Genomic DNA, 17,903 nt, shown 5'->3' on the forward strand with positions numbered 1-17,903 from the left:
ATTTAAACTCTTGAGTCACTACTGAGGTGGTTGCCCTTCTGCCTGTGTTTCCTCACATAATACTGTCCATGGGAGGGCGCCAGAGCAGCATTTGCTTATCCTTACCTTGGAAATGCTCACCAGGGTTCAGGCACTTTGCTTCTATGCCAGTGCCTCTCCTGATGTGTTTGGGATGCAAAACAATGAGCAATGACCAGCCTAATGAAATCATTCTCACCATGGAAAGTTTCAGCACTTGCTCTCAGTGTTGAGGATTTCCTGGGAATTTTATGGGAGAAAATGTGTCTTTTTTTAACCTTTAGGTTCTCCAGTTAAGGTCCTGCAAATCAGACTGACAAAAGACAGATTAACAAGAGAAAATAAACTGAAGTTTTTTAACATATGCATCACACACATGTGGGAGAAAGCAGTGATAAATATCTCAAAGGGGTGGTTAAAACTTGGGCTTAAATAACATCTTAGTAAAAAATAATAAATTTGTAGAGAAATAACAAGACTAAGGAAAGGAATTTTGAGCTTCCAGAGGCAGTAAACTGCAGAAAGGTAAATATATGGGGAAACCAACTCAAGGAAAATAAGGACGAGTTAGATGTGCTATATAGGTTTCTATTCCTCTGGGCTGATACGAGAATAGAATCGTCTTGAGTGATTAACAATCATCTTGCCCTTCCTAATGGAGAGACTGAGGGCAGAGAACTTGTTCTGTGTCTAATATTTCTCAGTCATCTTTAGTCAAAACAATTCTGTGACAGACTGGCATATTATGGTGTGAACCCCATCAGAGACTATAAAGAATATTTGTTGTAATGGTGAGCTTTAGACTTAGTTAAACCTATAATCACATCCCTACTTTCCCACTGATAGGTTCTATGGCTTTGGTGAGATTATTTAACTTCTTTTCATAACAGAAATCATAGCAGTGTTTAATATTTCAAAAGGCAGCTAAAGTGTCTAGCACAGGACTTGACACATAGGTGTTTGAGAAATAAAAAATTAGGTACTCTACCCCATCACCAAGTACTCGAGTCAGAAAAGGTGTTAGCATGTGCCCTGTCTATTTTCTACTGCTATAACAGAATACTACAGACTGGGTCATTTATAAAGAAACAGATGTTTATGTGGCTCACAGTTCTGGAGGCTGGGAAGTCCACGGGCATGGCACTGGCACCCAGCAAGGGTCATCCCATTGCAGAAGTATGGAAGGCAGAAGTGAGTCCATGAGTCAGAGAGAAACACTGATCTGAACTAATCCTTTTTATCAAGAACACACTCCTTCAATAACTAACCTATTCTTGTGATAACAGCAGTGATTTCTTCAAGAGGATAGAGCCCTCATGGCCTAATCACCTCTTAAATGCAGCACCTCCTAATGCTCTTACAATGACAATTAAATTTCAGCATGAGTTTGGGTGGACCATTCAAATCATAGCAGCTTGCTAATGATTAATGAAGTTGTCAGATTAAGACTCTTTCCATGTATGAGAAGGAACCACCCTAAAGAGTACCTTCTATGATGAGCATTTATCATATTTTTACGGGAGGACAAGATCCTATTGTGGGACCTTTGTCTGAAACAAGATGTAGAAATCTTGGAGAGAGGTCCAAAGAGAATGACTAAAAATGATTAGCTTAGAAAATGGGTCCTTTAAGGAAAAGCTAAAGAAATTTGGGTTATTTAGCATGAAGAAAAGTACCATGGGAATTGGGGAGAGGAAAAGAAAAATGTAAGCACAGTGAATTTTACTTAAATTTTGATTTAAATCATTAGGTGCAAAAAATGCACTTCACAATGTGTTTTTTATCAAAGGCCTACTCCTGTCAGTGCATGTTGTGTATAATAGATGACATTTTTTTGCTTGGAAGGTATACAGTGCTATGCATTTTAAAGTAGCAATTTATTGTATCTCATTATTGTTGCAATTGCAAAAGAAAATGCAGTATTTTTTTTACCACTTATTAAAATCAATTGAAGCAGAGGCTATTAAATTTTTTAGCAGAAAAGATGAGTTATCCCTTAATTCAGAGTTTTCTCCTAATGTATTAGAAGAGAACTACATCCTAAAATAAGGCATGAACAAATATTTATTTAACCAAAAATGACAAGCATACATTTATATATTAGGCATACATTTGTTTTTGTCAGCAAATGACATCTTTAATTACTTTTAAGCAAAGTAAGTGTACATATTTACTATTTTAGTTACACTTGGGAATTGTGCTTTTTGAAAAACAAAACAAAATAGACATTGCTTAGTGAAGGCAATGGAAAAATTTGAAATGTTAAGCTGAATATTGTAGTTAGTCTTGTTCTACTTTTCCTTTTATTTCTGTCCTGGAAAAACAGGAGCTTCTTTGTTTTTCCGGTTACTAAATGTTTTCTCAATTTAAAACTAATTAGTACAATGGAAGTAAACATTCTTTGCACACCTGTGAAAGAGCTACTGCTTGCTCAAAATTAGGTTATTGCTTTAAAGATCTGAGGTAAATTCAGGTGTTTAAACACCTCTCCCCAGACTATTGCATGAGTTTCTTTCAAATCTAATCAACTAATACTGGTCTTGAGTGGTTCATCCTCTGTCCTAAAGTGCATTCTTGTTGGTTTTGAAGACATGTGCTCCACATTCCTCTCCCAATCAGCTCTGCTCAGAAGGGAGCCTGTTGTGCAAGGTGTTAGCAACACATAAGTTGGAGGTACTGTAAGACATCTGAAGACCTATTAGAATATTGTCGTAAAAGTTATACAAATGAAGTATACTTTGTAATCCCACTTCCATGATAATAATCTAAATTTTGAGCCGTCTTAGAAACTCAGTTTGCATAAGTTTAATTAATTAATTTATTTATTTTGAGACGGAGTCTCTCTCTGTCACCCAGGCTGGAGTGTAGTGGCGCGATCTCGGCTCACTGCAAGCTCCACCTCCTGGGTTCATGCCATCCTCCTGCCTCAGTCTCCCGAGTAACTGGGACTACAGGTGCCCGCCACCAAACCTGCCTCATTTTTTGTATTTTTATTAGAAAAGGAGTTTCACCACATTAGCCAGGATGGTCTCGATCTCCTGACCTTGTGATCCACCTGCCTCAGCCTCCCAAAGTGCTGGGAAGTCTAATTTATTTTTTCAAGAACAAGAAAATTTGGGGTGTCTGGCAAGATGACCAGATAGGAACAGTTCCAGTCTGCAGCTCCCAGTGAAATCAGCACAGAAGGTGGGGGTGATTTCTGCATTTCCAACTGAGGTACGGGGCTCATCTCACTGGGACTGGTTAGACAGTGGGTGCAGCCCATGGAGGGTGAGGTGAAGCAGGGTGGAGGCATTGCCTCACCCGGGAAGCTCAAGGGGTTGGGAAACTACCTCCCCTAGCCAAGGGAAACCGTGAGGGGATGTGCAGTGAGGAATGGTGCACTCCAGCCCTGATAATATGCTTTTTGCATGGTCTTCACAACCCACAGACCAGGAGAGTCCCTTGGATGCTTACACCACCAGGGCCCTGGGCTTCAAGCAAAAACAGGGTAGCTATTTGGGCTGACACTGAGCTAGCTGCAGGAGTTTTTTTCATACCCCAGTGGCACCTGGAACACCAGTGAGACAGAACAATTCACTCCCCTGGAAAGGGAGCTGAAGCCAGGGAGCCAAGTGGTCTAGCTCAGGGGATCCCACCCCCACGGAGCCCAGTAAGCTAAGATCTCCTGGCTTGAAATTCTCTCTGCCAGCGCAGCAGTGTGAAGTTAACCTGAGATGCTCAAGCTTGGTGGGAGGAGGGGCATCAGCCATTACTGAGGCTGGAGTAGGTGGTTTTCCCTTCACAGTGTAAACAAAGCCACGTGGAACTTTGAACTGGGCGAGCCCACCGTAGCCCAGCAAAGCCGCTGTAGCCACACTGCCTTTCTAGATTCCTCCTCTCTGGGCAGGACTTCCCTGAAAGAAAGGCAGCAGTCCCAGTCAGAAGCTTATAGATAAAACTCCCATCTCCCTGGTACAGAGCACCTTGGGGAAGGGGCAGCTGTGGGCACAGCTTCAGCAGACTTCAACATTCCTGCCTGCCGTCTCTGAAGAGAGCAGCAAATCTCCCAGCACAGTGCTTCAGCTCTGTTAAGGGACAGAGTGCCTCCTCAAGTGGGTCTCTGATCCCCGTGCCCCTGAGTGGGAGACACCTCCTAGCAGGGGTCGATAGACACCTCATACAGGAGGGCTCTGGCTGGCATCTGGCGTGTGCCTCTCTGGGACGAAGCTTCCAAAGGAAGGAACAGGCAGCGATCTTTGCTGTTCTGCAGCCTCCACTGGTGATAGCCAGGAAAATGGGGTCTGGAGTGAACCTCCAGCTAACTCCAGCAGACCTGCCGCAGAGGGGCCTCACTGTTAGAAGGAAAACTAACAAACAGAAAAGAATAGCATCAACATCAACGAAAAGGAGGTCCACACAGAAATCCCATCCAAAGTTCACCAACATCAAAGACCAAAGGTAGATGAATCCACGAAGATGAGGAAAAACCAGTGCAAAAAACTGAAAATTCCAAAAACCAGAATGCCTCTTCTCCTCCGAAGGATAACAATTCCTCACCAGCAAGGGAATAAAACTGGACAGAGAATGAGTTTGACAAATTGACAGAAATAGGGTTCAGAAGGTGGGTAATAACAAACTCCTCTGAGTTAAAGGAGCATGTTCTAACCCAATGCAAGGAAGCTAAGAACCTTGATAAAAGGTTAGATGAATTGCTAACTAGAATAACCAGTTTAGAGAACATAAATGACCTGATGGAGCTGAAAAACACAGCACAAGAGTTTCGTGAAGCATACAGAAGTATCAATAGCCAAATCAACCAAGCAGAAGAAAGGATATCAGAGATTGAAGATCAACTTAATGAAATAAAGCATGAAGGCAAGATTAGAGAAAAAAGAATGAAAAGTAGTGAACAAAGCTTCCAAGAAATATGAGACTGTGAGAAAAGACCAAACATACATATGATTGGTGTTCCTGAATGTGACGGGAGGAATGGAACCACGTTGGAAAACAGTCTTCAGGATATTATCCAGGAGAACTTCCCCAACCTAGCAAGACAGGCCAACATTCAAATTCAGGAAATACAGAGAATACCACAAAGATACTTCTTGAGAAGAGCAACCCCAAGACACATACATGTCAGATTCACTGAGGTTGAAGTGAAGGAAAAAATGTTAACGGCAGCCAGAGAGAAAGATTGGGTTACCCACAAAGGGAAGCCCATCAGACTAACAGTGGATCTCTCAGCAAAAACTCTACAAGCCAGAAGAGGATGGGGGCCAATATTCAACATCCTTGAAGAAAAGGATTTTCAACCCAGAATTTCATATCCAGTCAAAGTAAGCTTCATAAGCAAAGGAGAAATAAAATCCTTTACAGACAAGCAAATGCTGAGAGATTTTGTCACCACCAGACCTGCCTTCCAAGAGCTCCTGAAGGAAGCACTAAATATGGAAAGGAAAAACTGGTACCAGCCACTGCAAAACACACCAAATTGTAAAGACCATCAACACTATGAAGAAACTGCATCAACTAATGGGCAAAATAATCAGCTAGCATCACAATTACAGGATCAAATTCACAGATAGCAATATTAACCTCAAATGTAAACAGGCTAAATGCCCCAATTAAAGGACACAGACTGTCAAATTGGATAAACAACCAATCGGTGTGCTGTATTCAGGAGACCCATCTCATGTGCAAAGGCACACATAGGCTCAAAATAAAGGGATAGAGGAATGTTTACTAAGCAAATACAAAACAAAACAAAAAAAGCAGGGGTTTCAATCCTAGTCTCTGATAAAACAGACTTTAAACCAACAAAGATTTTAAAAAGACAAAAAAGGGCATTATGTAATGGTAAAGGAATCAATGGAACAAGAAGAACTAACTATCCTAAATATATATGCACCCAATACAGGAGCACCCAGATTCATAAAGCAAGCTCATAGAGACCTACAAAGAGACTTAGACTCACACACAATAATAGTGGGAGACTTCAACATCCCACTGTCAATTTTAGACAGATCAACAAGACAGAAAATTATATTTTCTGTCAAGTCCTGAATACAAGGATATTCAGGACTTGAATATATATACCCTGAATACAAGGATATTCAGGACTTGAACTCAGCTCTGGACCAAGTGGACCTAACAGACATCTACAGAACTCTCCACCCCAAATCAACAGACTATATATTCTTCTCAGCAACTCATCGCACTTATTCTAAAATTGACCACATAATTGAAAGTAAAACACTCCTTAACAAATGCAAAAGAATAAAAATCATAACAAACACCAATAATAAACAGAGAGCCAAATCATGAGTGAACTCCCATTCACAATTGCTATAAAGAGAATAAAAACCCTAGGAATACAACTTACAAGGGATAAGAAGGATCTCTTCAAGAAGAACTACAAACCACTGCTCAAGGAAATAAGAAAGGACACAAACAAATGGAAAAATATTCCATGCTCATGTATAGAAAGAATCAATAACATGAAAACGGCCATACTGCCCAAAGTAATTTATAGATTCAATGCTATCCTCATCAAGCTACCATTGATTTTCTTCACAGAATTAGAAAAAACTACTTTAAATTTCATATGGAACCAGAAAAGAACCCATATAACCAAGACAATCCTAAGCAAATGAACAAAGCTGGAGGCATCAAGCTACCTGACTTCAAACTGTACTTCAAGGCTACAGTAACCAAAACAGCAGGGTACTGGTACCAAAGCAGATATATAGACCATGGAACAGAACAGAGGCTTCAGAAATAACACCACACATCTACAACCATCTAATCTTTGACAAACTGACAAAAATAGCAACGGGGAAAGGATTCCCTATTTTATAAATGGTGTTGCAAAAACTGGCTAGCCATATGCAGAGAAATGAAACTGGATCCCTTCCTTACACCTTATACAAAAAATAACTCAAGATGGATTAAAGACTTAAATGTAAAACCTGAAACCATAAAAACCCTAGAAGAAAACCTAAGCAATACCATTCAGGACATAGGCATGGGCAAAGACTTCATGACTAAAACACCAAGAGCAATGGCAACACAAGCTAAAGTTGACAAATGGGATCTCAGTAAAGTAAAGAGCTTTGGCACAGCAAAAGAAATTAGCATCAGAGTGAACAGGCAACCTACAGAATTGGAGAAAATTTTTGCAATCTATCCATCTGACAAAGGGCTAATATACAGAATCTATGAAGAACTTAAACAAATTTACAAGAAAAAATAGCCCCATCAAAAAGGGGGCAAAGGATATGAACAGACACCTCTCAAAAGAAGACATTTATGCGGCCAACAAACATATGAAAAACATCTCCTCATCACTGGTCATTACAGAAATGCAAATCAAAAGCACAATATATACCCTCTCATGCCAGTTAGAATGGCAATCATTAAAAAGTCAGGAAAAAACAGATGCTGGAGAGGATGTGGAGAAATAGGAACACTTTTAAACTGTTGGTGAGATTGTAAATTGGTTCAACCATTGTGGAAGACAGTGTGGTGATTCCTCAAGGATCTAGAACCAGAAATACCATTTGACCCAGCAATCCCATTATTGGGTATATACCCAAAGGATTATAAATCATTCCACTTTAAAGAAACATGCACACATATATTTATTGCAGCACTGTTCACAACAGCAAAGACTTTGAACCAACCCAAATGCCCATCAATGAAGGACTGGAGAAAGAAAATGGGGCAAATATACACCATGGAATACTACGCAGCCATAAAAAAGGATGAGTTCATGTCCTTTGCAGGGACATGGATGAAGGTGGAAACCATCACTCTCAGCAAACTAACACAGGAACAGAAAACCAAACACCACATGTTCTCACTCATAAATGGGAGTTGAACAATGAGAACACATGGACACAGGGAGGGAAACATCACACACTGGGGTCTGTCGGGGGCTGGGGGGCAGGGGAGGGATAGTATTAGAAGAAACACCTAATGTAGATGACGGGTTGATGGGTGCAGCAAATCACTATAGCACCTGTATACCTATGTAACAAACTGCACATTCTGCATATTTGTCCCATAACTTAAAGTATATATAAAAAAGAACAAGAAAATTTAACAAAATCTCAGATTATTAAATTATTTTCCTTGAAATTAACATTTTAATTCACCCTGAGCTTTAACAATGAGAAAGAATAAAATATACAATAAGTATAATGGCAAGTTTTGGTTTGCTGGTTTCCAGTGAAAATAATGAAAATGGACAATTATAGTCAAAAGCTTAATTAGATCTTAGCTACAAGTCATCTTTTCATACTCTCTACGTGTTAGATGGAGGTAGTGCTGCATCTAAGTGAGTGCTCCACCTAAACTCTATCTGAGCATGTAACTCACCAAGGTGAAGGGACTAGTGCTTTGCAGCTAGTTAGCAGAAGCGGTGGCTAGGATGAAAGCTCAAAAAATAATGGCCAATAGTTCACTGGCCATTATATTTCTTACCACATAACATTGTTTCTCCGCTAGAGACTGCAAACTGTTTAATCTTTTTCTTACTGGATTTGAAAGAAAATGAGAAATACTCTGCTTCAATCTGCTATCCCAAGAAGGAATTTTTATAGTTGGTCAAAGTGGTTCATACAAGCTCTTCAGTGTCAGTTTCTAAAAGTGGTGCTTTCTCCAAGGGCCTAGGATAGAGCCTAATTTGGAGCTGAATGTTCTGGAATTTTCCTCCCACCTCCATGTTGGAGAGGTGAAACTGCGTTTCAAAAAAATTCATTAATTTATTTTCAGCTTTGTTAAGGTTTTAATGACAAAAAATGAATATATTCAAAGTATACAATATGATGTTTCAATGTACGTATACATTGTAAAATGATTACCACAATCAAGCTAATTAAGCTATCACCTCACAGTTACTTTTTGTGTGTGTGGTGAATATACTTAAGATCAACTCTTAGCGAGTTTCAAATGTACAATATGTTAATGGTAACTATAGTTGCTATGCTACAGATTAGGTTTCCAGAACTTACTAACCTTATCTGCAATCCTGTACACGTTGACCAACATTTCCTATTTTTCCCACCCCTGATCCCTGGTGACCACCTTCTACACTCTGTTTGAAACTGCTCTTTGAGGAATAAGCATTAACTTCTTGCTAATGCTGCAAAGAATACACTGCCCACAGAGCTAAAGAACCACTGCAGAGGGCTTTAGCAATTGAATTAGGTGTATAAAAGGCAATCCCAGTCAGTAATTTCTGGTATCCACCCATACTACGGGAGCTATTTGGAAATCACAGAAACATTAATAAAAATATCCCCTTGAAGTAAATAATTAAAGGTGGATTATGATTTGAAACCTCCTAAACCATACAGGCGGCACATTTGCAAATTAATATATAGAACTGACTTGGGTAAATCACACAAAATAAATGAGAACCAGATTTTGAATGAGGTTAGGCTGTGTAATCACAAAACTAACGTTAAGGATAAAATCTTCTTGTAAGAGAGAAAGACAGCTTTCTATCTCAGTGTTTTAAAGAATTGATAAAAATGTGGAGAATCCTTCAAGGCAACTAAATGAAATTGAGCAAGTGAAAGAAGCATTAATTATAGTTCTGCCGTGTTAAATGTTATATTAAAAAATAGGATATTTGTTATAATGGCAACTTGTTGTTAACCTTATTTAACAGGCAGAACTTTTTCTCCCTCATTTCTCTTTTCACAAATACCATCCAATTGATGAACCCATATTTACTGAATACTTATGTTTCACCATGCTGAGAGATTTCTTATTTAAGTATTTGACATTAAAGTCCGTAAAACTATCATTAAAAGTTCACCAATCTTCTGGTCTATTTGTGAAGTACATATTGTATGGTTAATTTTATCATTATTACATGGATGTTTTCTCTCATCTCTCACAAATAGGTTGTCAAATCCACACAAAAGGAAAAAGGTTCTAAATAGTACCTTCTTAGAAACATTGTTCTCTCCCCTCATTAACAAAAATAATTGCTTTATATGATGGAATCAAGATACAATAAGATGTCATTTAGATTTTTATTTTAATTACCTATATTTTCATTACAATTCAGATTATTTTTTAAGCATTCCCCTTTGATGCCTTTGTTTTCTTATACAAAATGAGAAAAGCTTTTTTCCATCACTGATTCTATTGCTTTAAGACTGGAACCTTTCAAATTAATTTTTATATACTATACTCAGTTTAGTAAAATATTTAGTGCTTTTATAATGTTGTAAACCATTAGGCTGTAATTACACTAACATAGTACAGAGACGAATAGTTCTGTTGGAATACAATAGTGATGCATGATGGCCTTATTAATATAATAGTCCTGAAACACTAAGAATATTAAAAGAATTAATCATTGTTACAGTCTGTATTTAGTTACAGATTGTAAAACACTACTTATAATTTTACTACTGTTCTTACAGCCTCTGGGAGAAACCTAAAACAATTTCAGTAAAGCTTCAGAAAGTTTCAAACATCATTTCAGTCTGATGATCTAGCTAGAGTTTAGTGAATTTTAAAGCATCAATAATTTACAGGGAGGAGCCAGACTGACTTTAGTAATGACTTAAGGTTGATCTGTTGGTTCAAAGACATTATTTCATGACTACTAGATGGCTATAAAATAAGTAGATGGATATTAGTGGGAGCTGAATTCCACACCCTAACTTGTTCCCTGTCCCCACTAGATAGTAAACTTGATGAAGTCATGGTACTTTGTGTAGTCATCTTAACCTGCAGCACCTGACACATGGAAGAAACTTAACAAAATACAGTTTGTATGAGTGTAATGGAGTGTATTCAACACGTGTTGAATGAATGTCCAGAATCCAATACATAATCAGGGCAGGCTTTTAGTGAGTATGAGCATTGTGTGTTGAATACCTCCCATTCTTTCTTTCCTTCTTTCCTTCTTTCCTTCTTTCTTTCTTTCTTTCTTTCTTTCTTTCTTTCTTTCTTTCTTTCTTTCTTTCTTTCCTTTCTTTCTTTCTTTCTTTCTTTCTTTCTTTCTTCCTTCCTTCCTTCCTTCCTTCCTTCCTTCCTTCCTTCCTTCCTTCCTTCCTTCCTTCCTTCCTTCCTTCCTTCCTTCCTTCCTTCCTTCCTTCCTTCCTTCCTTCCTCTTCTGTTCTGCAGACTCTGCTACTAACTTTACTTCCCTCCTCCTCTTAACATCTTTCTAGCCTGAGGGTGAAAATTACAAAACTATGAGATTTATATTGTGGATAATGAAGGAAGTGAGTGCATTCACTTTACTTTATAAAAGCTCTTTACTGAGTGACTAGCAGTCTTGAAGCTGTTAGTAAAGTGAAACTTTGATTCTTAGTTGTAACTTTGCATAATTTTTGCAGGTGGCTAGACTCCACTCACTATACATCCTGCCATCTTGCTAAACCATCTGCCTATTGCATATTTTTGGACTCCCTAGCACCACCACCTCGATGCAGATGACCCACTTGTTTCTCTAATGGTCTTCTTTCTCCTTTTTATCCAAAACCCTTAATCTGCCTTGCTTGTTCTGATTTCACCAAGTTTGGTTTGGATAATTTTAGCCCACAATATTAGGAAACATCGATTTTTCTAAGGAAGAGAAGTAATGTTTATTTCTCACTTTCTGTATTTTAGCATATAACAACTGGGGATTTTTTCTTGTTTTGTTTTTTTCTGATTTTAGCTCCTAGCATTCAATAATGTTGACTGATTGCCTCTCTATTATTTGATCAGGGTTCTAACTGAGAAACTAGACCCAGAGAATCTGGAGTTTAAGTAGGCTGGGATTCACCAGTGGTTGTATTGAGCATCTACCTTTCTGAATTAACTTTCATAGAATCACTCTGTAAAATCTATCTAACTACTAGTAGCAACTCACTAGTGAAAGAATTAAATGGCATAATAGATGTCTCATGATTCCTTCAGGGACACCCGATATGAGGGTTTTACTGGCAAGGACAGGTAGGCTGCATGATTTCCTGGAAAACAACCTGCCCATTGGTACAAGAGTGTATATTTAATTATTTAAACACAGAGTATTGAGCCCCTACCATGTGTAAAGTGCTAAAATGCTGGAAATAAAAAGATAAATAGTAATGAATCTGACAGTGATCTCATCATCGAGGACCCTCGGTTTAGGTGAGGATGGGGGTACATTCATTGGTATATAAGACATGTGAGAAGTAAAGCCTATTGGTTGATAGCAGTTGCCTTGAAGTAGAATGTAGAAATCCAAAATTGAAAGGTATTTCAAACTTAGCTCATCCACTCTCGCCTAACTTCTTTACCTTGTGACTAGCCAGTCTTGACTTAAAAATCACAGGAAATGGGAAATACACAATGCCCCGCAAAGGCACCCCTCAGAGCTCCAGTCTTTCCTCCTGAAATTTCCCCTGTGGATTCTATTTTAAATGCTCCATCCAAGACTAACTCTAACTTATCCTTCTGACAATTCTCAAAGTGTTTGACTCTAGTTAAGATAATATAGCTAATATTAATTAAGCAATTTAAAATGATGGCATTATTAAAGCTTTTATATGTGTTTATTTAACCTTCACAACAATATATGAAGTAAACATTATTACTACTCCTATTCTACGATGAGGACATGGAGACATAAGAAATTGCCAATATTCAGTTTGGGAGCCCGAGGCAGGCAGATCACCTGAGGTCAGGAGTTCAAGACCAGCCTGGCTAATATGGTGAAACCCTATTTCTACTAAAAATACAAAACAAAAAAATTAGCTGGATGTGGTGGTGTACGCCTGTAATCCCAGCTACTCCGGAGGCTGAGGCTGGAGAATCACTTGAACCTGGGAGGCGGAGGTTGCAGTGAGCAGAGATTGTGCCATTGCACTCTAGCTTGGGTACTTGGGCAACAAGAGTGAAACTCTGTCTCAAAAAAAAAAAAAAAAAAAAAAAAAAAAAAAGAAAAGTAAAAGAAAAAGAAATTGTCAACAATGTCCAATATGTCCAATATTGTCCATCAATGAGGAATGGAATTGAGGTTTGAAGCCAGAGTCCGCACTGCCTCCCTCCTTTCTGAGTTCTTTTCCAAGAGAAGAGAAATCTCCCTAATTTTTCTTATGGCATTTTTTTTTTAATTCATCATTATTCTATTGCTATTGGAAGAGTTTTCTGTTTTTTTTTTTTTTTCTTTTTAATGTAATTTGAAGTGTGTGCCCAGTGGGGAAAAGAATATTCCAGGCCGGGCACTGTGGCTCACGGCTGTAATTATAGCACTTTGGGAGGCCGAGGCAGGTGGATCACGAGGTCAGGAGTTCAAGACCAGACTGGCCAACATGGTGAAACTCCATGTCTACTAAAAATACAAAAGTTAGCCGGTCATGGTGGCGGACGCCTGTAATTCCAGCTACTCGAGAGGCTGAGGCAGGAGAATTGCTTGAACCTGGGAGGTGAAGGTTGCAGTGAGCCGAGATTGCACCACTGCACTCCAGCCTGGGCAACAGAGCGAGACTCCATCTCAAACAAAACAAAACAAAACAAAACCAAAAGAATATTCCAGTTGTTCCCTGACCTACTTGGAGTTCAGTGGAACTCTCACTTTTATGTACCTGGACATGCTATAGTCAATAATTGAAGTTCCTATTACTTTTCAGCCTCATCTCCCGGCATCTCCCATCCTCTCCATCCCTTTGCTGTCTAGAATGAACTGCAGTTCTGAAAACAACTCTCTCCTTAACCTAACTTTGGTCAGGCTCCTTTGAGCCCTCTTCTCAACTACGTCCCAATCTTTAGATTTCTGCATGTTTCTTTGTATCATCCAGTCTTAGCCAAAATCCTGCTGAGTCCATTTAGCAGGAATCCCCACCCTCAATATCTGATCACCCTTAATATCTGATCAAATACCAAATTCTTCAGCCTTGGTGTTTGAATATATTGGCCTGCCTTCAGCTAGAATCCTGTCAGGTCATTTAGCCAGAATCTTCCCCTCACCCCTTAGTGATTTTCCATCCAGTGACCCTGCTTCTTGGCTATAAATTCCTACTTGTTCATGCTGTATTTGAAACTGAGCTAGGTTCCATACTGGAGTCTCTTTTTCTCTACTACAATAGTTTTCTAAATGTATAATTTATCTTCACCACTTTAATTTCTGTCTGGCTCTGATTTTCTTTAACAGCTCCTTAAATGTGTCCTGTGGATGTGGGTGGGGTGGCAGCAGAAGCAGGAATCAAGAAATGCTTCCTGGAAGAGATAATGTAAAATCAGAGTTGTAAAAGATGTATGTAAAATTTCTTGGGCAGAAAAGAAGGGAAGAGAGGGCATTTCAAACATAAGGTCGGCTTATACAAAGGCATAAAGCTGCGAATCAGCGTGGAGGCTTTAAAACAGTTGTCATCAGTTCCGTGTTAACTGAGCAAAGACTGGTGGAAGAGGTACTAGGATTACGGAGGACATTTAATACTGAATTGACAGTACCCTGAGACACCAGCCAATGGGTTTGAGCAGGGTAAAGGCATATTGAGATATGGTAAAATAGAATTTTCAAATAAGAGGAAAAATTCTGACTCCAATACAGTATAAAAATGAATATGTGTTAAACTGTTATTTAACTCATTCATTGATGAAACCAGGCAAATGTTAAAACTGGTTCAAAAGAGACTCAAAAATACAGTCACATTTACAGATCAGAAATACTGAAGTGAATTTGCAAATGGACGTAAAACTGGTTTTTCCACAGCGAAGAAGGGAAGACAAACTTCTATCAGACAGATCAGAACCTGCATAACTTGAGATGAAAATTTTACGTCGCTATCAGTTACTTAAGATTTACAGAGTTGTGAAATACCTCCTCAGATTCAACATCAGATAAGGAAAAAGGATGCTCTATGAACAGTGCATGGATTTCTATTGGTGCAAAATTTTTTTCCTACCAGTTTGTATTCAAGAATATTTTCTTCATGGCCCTGGAGGACAGAACAGAAAGTTTTATTTTAGAGGATCTTCTAAATAGTCCTTTTATGTATTGTATTTGTGTGTGGTAGGAAGCATGATAAACAATGAAAAGAAGAAATAATTTTTCAAATTGTTATGCTCTTTACCCTGCCCTTTTGCTTGTTCATATGGCACGAGGGAGAATGGTAACCAATAAGGAAAACTTGTATACAATCCTTACATGCTATTTTATTTCCTCTCTCTGTCCCAGTTAGCAAGATTTATTTGAAGTTATAAAGGAGAAAACAAAAAACCGTTTCTCTACCCTCCTAGGTTCTGTGACTGGGGCCCTATAAATTAAATGGACAAAAGGCAGATTAAACAGACAAAGACAAAAACAAAGTTTATTAACACCTACAGCACATATATAGGTGGGAGAATTTCACTGACGTGTAACTCAAAGGGGTGGTTAGAACTTGAGGCTTCTATAGCATCTTAACAAAGAATACATTGCAGAGAAGTAACAAAACAAAGGAAAAGGGATTTAGGCTTCTTAGGGTTGGAAAGGCAAATATATGGAGCAACTAGTGGGAGAATAAGGGTCGTTTAATAAGGTTCGTCATGCAGCTTCCTCTGGTGCCATTTGTGGGTTGGTAAGAGTCTTGAGTCATCTCTGGTGATGAAAAGTCTAAGAGTTATCCTCCTCTTCTTGTTATAGGAGAGGGAGACACCTTTACAAATGGAATTTATGTCCCTCTTTTGGCCAGATAAGGGAAGGCAGAGAGTTTTTATTCTGCTTCTGGTGTTTCTTACTTGTCTTCAACTCAAAATAATTCTTATGCCAAAGTGGCGTATTTTGGGGTGGTATTTTCTGATCCTCTACAGAGTCCAGGCAAATGGTTCTTGAAATTATTTTATTCTTTTAATGAAGGCAAAGGATTTTATAATCAGGTCAACAAAAGAATGACTTATTCAGTAACTGATAAGTATGGAAGGTCACATACGGAAAGAGATTTTTAAAAAGAGGAACTAGAAAAAAGGATATGGTAATTTTAATCTCAAATGTTTTTAATTTTATTTAAAGGAGATCATTTTTCATTACTGTGTTAATTTGTATCCATTCTTGGGAGGGTCCCATTTTTGTTTGTTGGCACAAATCAGGCTTAAAGATGCCTCCTTTGGCTAATGGCATAGTTTAAAATCTGAGGCCTACTCTTGACATGATTTGCCTTAGAAAGTTTCAAAATGTGTGTAAAATACAAAAGCTTCTCTTTGAAGCTATGATTAACTATGTACTATACCTTTGGATGAAGCTAGGGTTCTGATCAATATTTAATAATGATTTCATGGTAAGTGGGTGGGTATGCTCATTAGAACAGTAAGTGAGAAAAGGATGCATTTTAATGGAGAATTAACGAATGGAGCTTGAGGGCAAAGGATATTTGCTTTAGAGATTTGTTGTAATTTTAAAATAAGGTATCTTAAATATCACATTCCATGCATTTCTTTTAAATGATAAATTGTGTCCTAGATCTAAAAGTGTTACCATTATTATGATGAATGTGATCTGAGATGAGGTCTGAACAGCTTAAATAAATTAACATTGTGAAAGCTTGGCTCAAAACAATTTGGAATGGTTCAGGTTTTAATTCATTCAAACACAAGATATATTTCCCATGTTCTTAAACTCAGTACCATAAAAGTCTAGAATTTTAAGTAAAATGTTGGTAAGCTTTCTAATTTATGTCTCCTTTTTTCTCCCATGGGATAAAGTTAGCCTCAAGAGCTCTTGTCCCTTGTCCATAAAATTCCACTTTGAGAAAATCTCAGATCTAAAGGCAGTCTCCATTGATTAAAAGAAAAAAAGTAGCAGTAACTATTGTAACACTGTGGCAAACTGTAAGAGCAAGCTTGACCAGTCATTAGTAAACGACACAACAGCGTGTGTTGAAACCATAGTTGATCCAGAAACAGAAAACTCATGTTCTAAGTTAAACCACAAAGAGAGTGAAAGGAGAGAAAAATAATTTATAATGATTGTTGAGAACTTTAATTTGCATTTGTTTATTTGTAGGTAAGTATAATCTAGTTAGAATGAAGAATTCAGAAGGCCAAATGAATCTATATTAGAAAGAAAATTGGCCTGGAGAAAATGGATCTCCACTCCAAGACGGAGACCATGTTTGGTGAATTAGGCTTATTACTGAAGACTTGAGCTGGCTTTCTTCTCTCTAAGAAGATCTGGAGAATGGACTTGCCCATGGAACATTCGAACAAACCACCACTGTGGCTGAAGCTGCTGTCTGTCTTAGTAAGATCTGAACTAGAGGATCTGAATATGTGTGTAACTGTGTTTATGTGTGTAAGCGAGAGAGACAGAAAGACAAAAAATGAGTACATAATTTTTGATTCACATAATGTGAATGAAAGCTTATGGTAATAAATTCATTGCAGATCCAAATTCTATACTCTTATTTGCTTGAAACATTTTTCTACGTGTCTCTCATTTGTAAAAATAATCTTCAACTCTTTGACAGTTTCTCCTGTTAGGAAGTCAAGAGGATTTAAGAAAGCTGAACTATTATTATAGAAGATTACTCTGTGTTTTAGTCCATTTGTGTTGCTATAAAGGAATACCTGGCTGGGCACAGTGGCTTGCACTTGTAATCCCAGCACTTTGCAAGGCCGAGGTGGGTGGATCCCTTGAGGTGGCGTGTTCAAGACCAGTCTGGCCAACATGGTAAACCTCATTTATATTAGAAATACAAAAATTAGCCAGGCATGGTGGTACACGCCTGTAATATCAGCTATCTGGGAGGCTGAGGCATAAGAATTGCTTGAACCCAGAAGGCGGAGATTGCAGGGAATTGGTGGTCGCAGTGAGCCAAGAGTGAACCACTGCACTCCAGCCTGGGCGACAAAGTGAGACTCTATATCAGTCAATCAATAAATAATAAAGAAATACCTGAGGCATGGATAACTTATTTTTTTTAAAGAAGTTT

The sequence above is a fragment of the Macaca thibetana genome, chromosome 1, assembly GCF_024542745.1.
Source record: "Macaca thibetana thibetana isolate TM-01 chromosome 1, ASM2454274v1, whole genome shotgun sequence".
NCBI classification, from domain to species: domain Eukaryota; kingdom Metazoa; phylum Chordata; class Mammalia; order Primates; family Cercopithecidae; genus Macaca; species Macaca thibetana.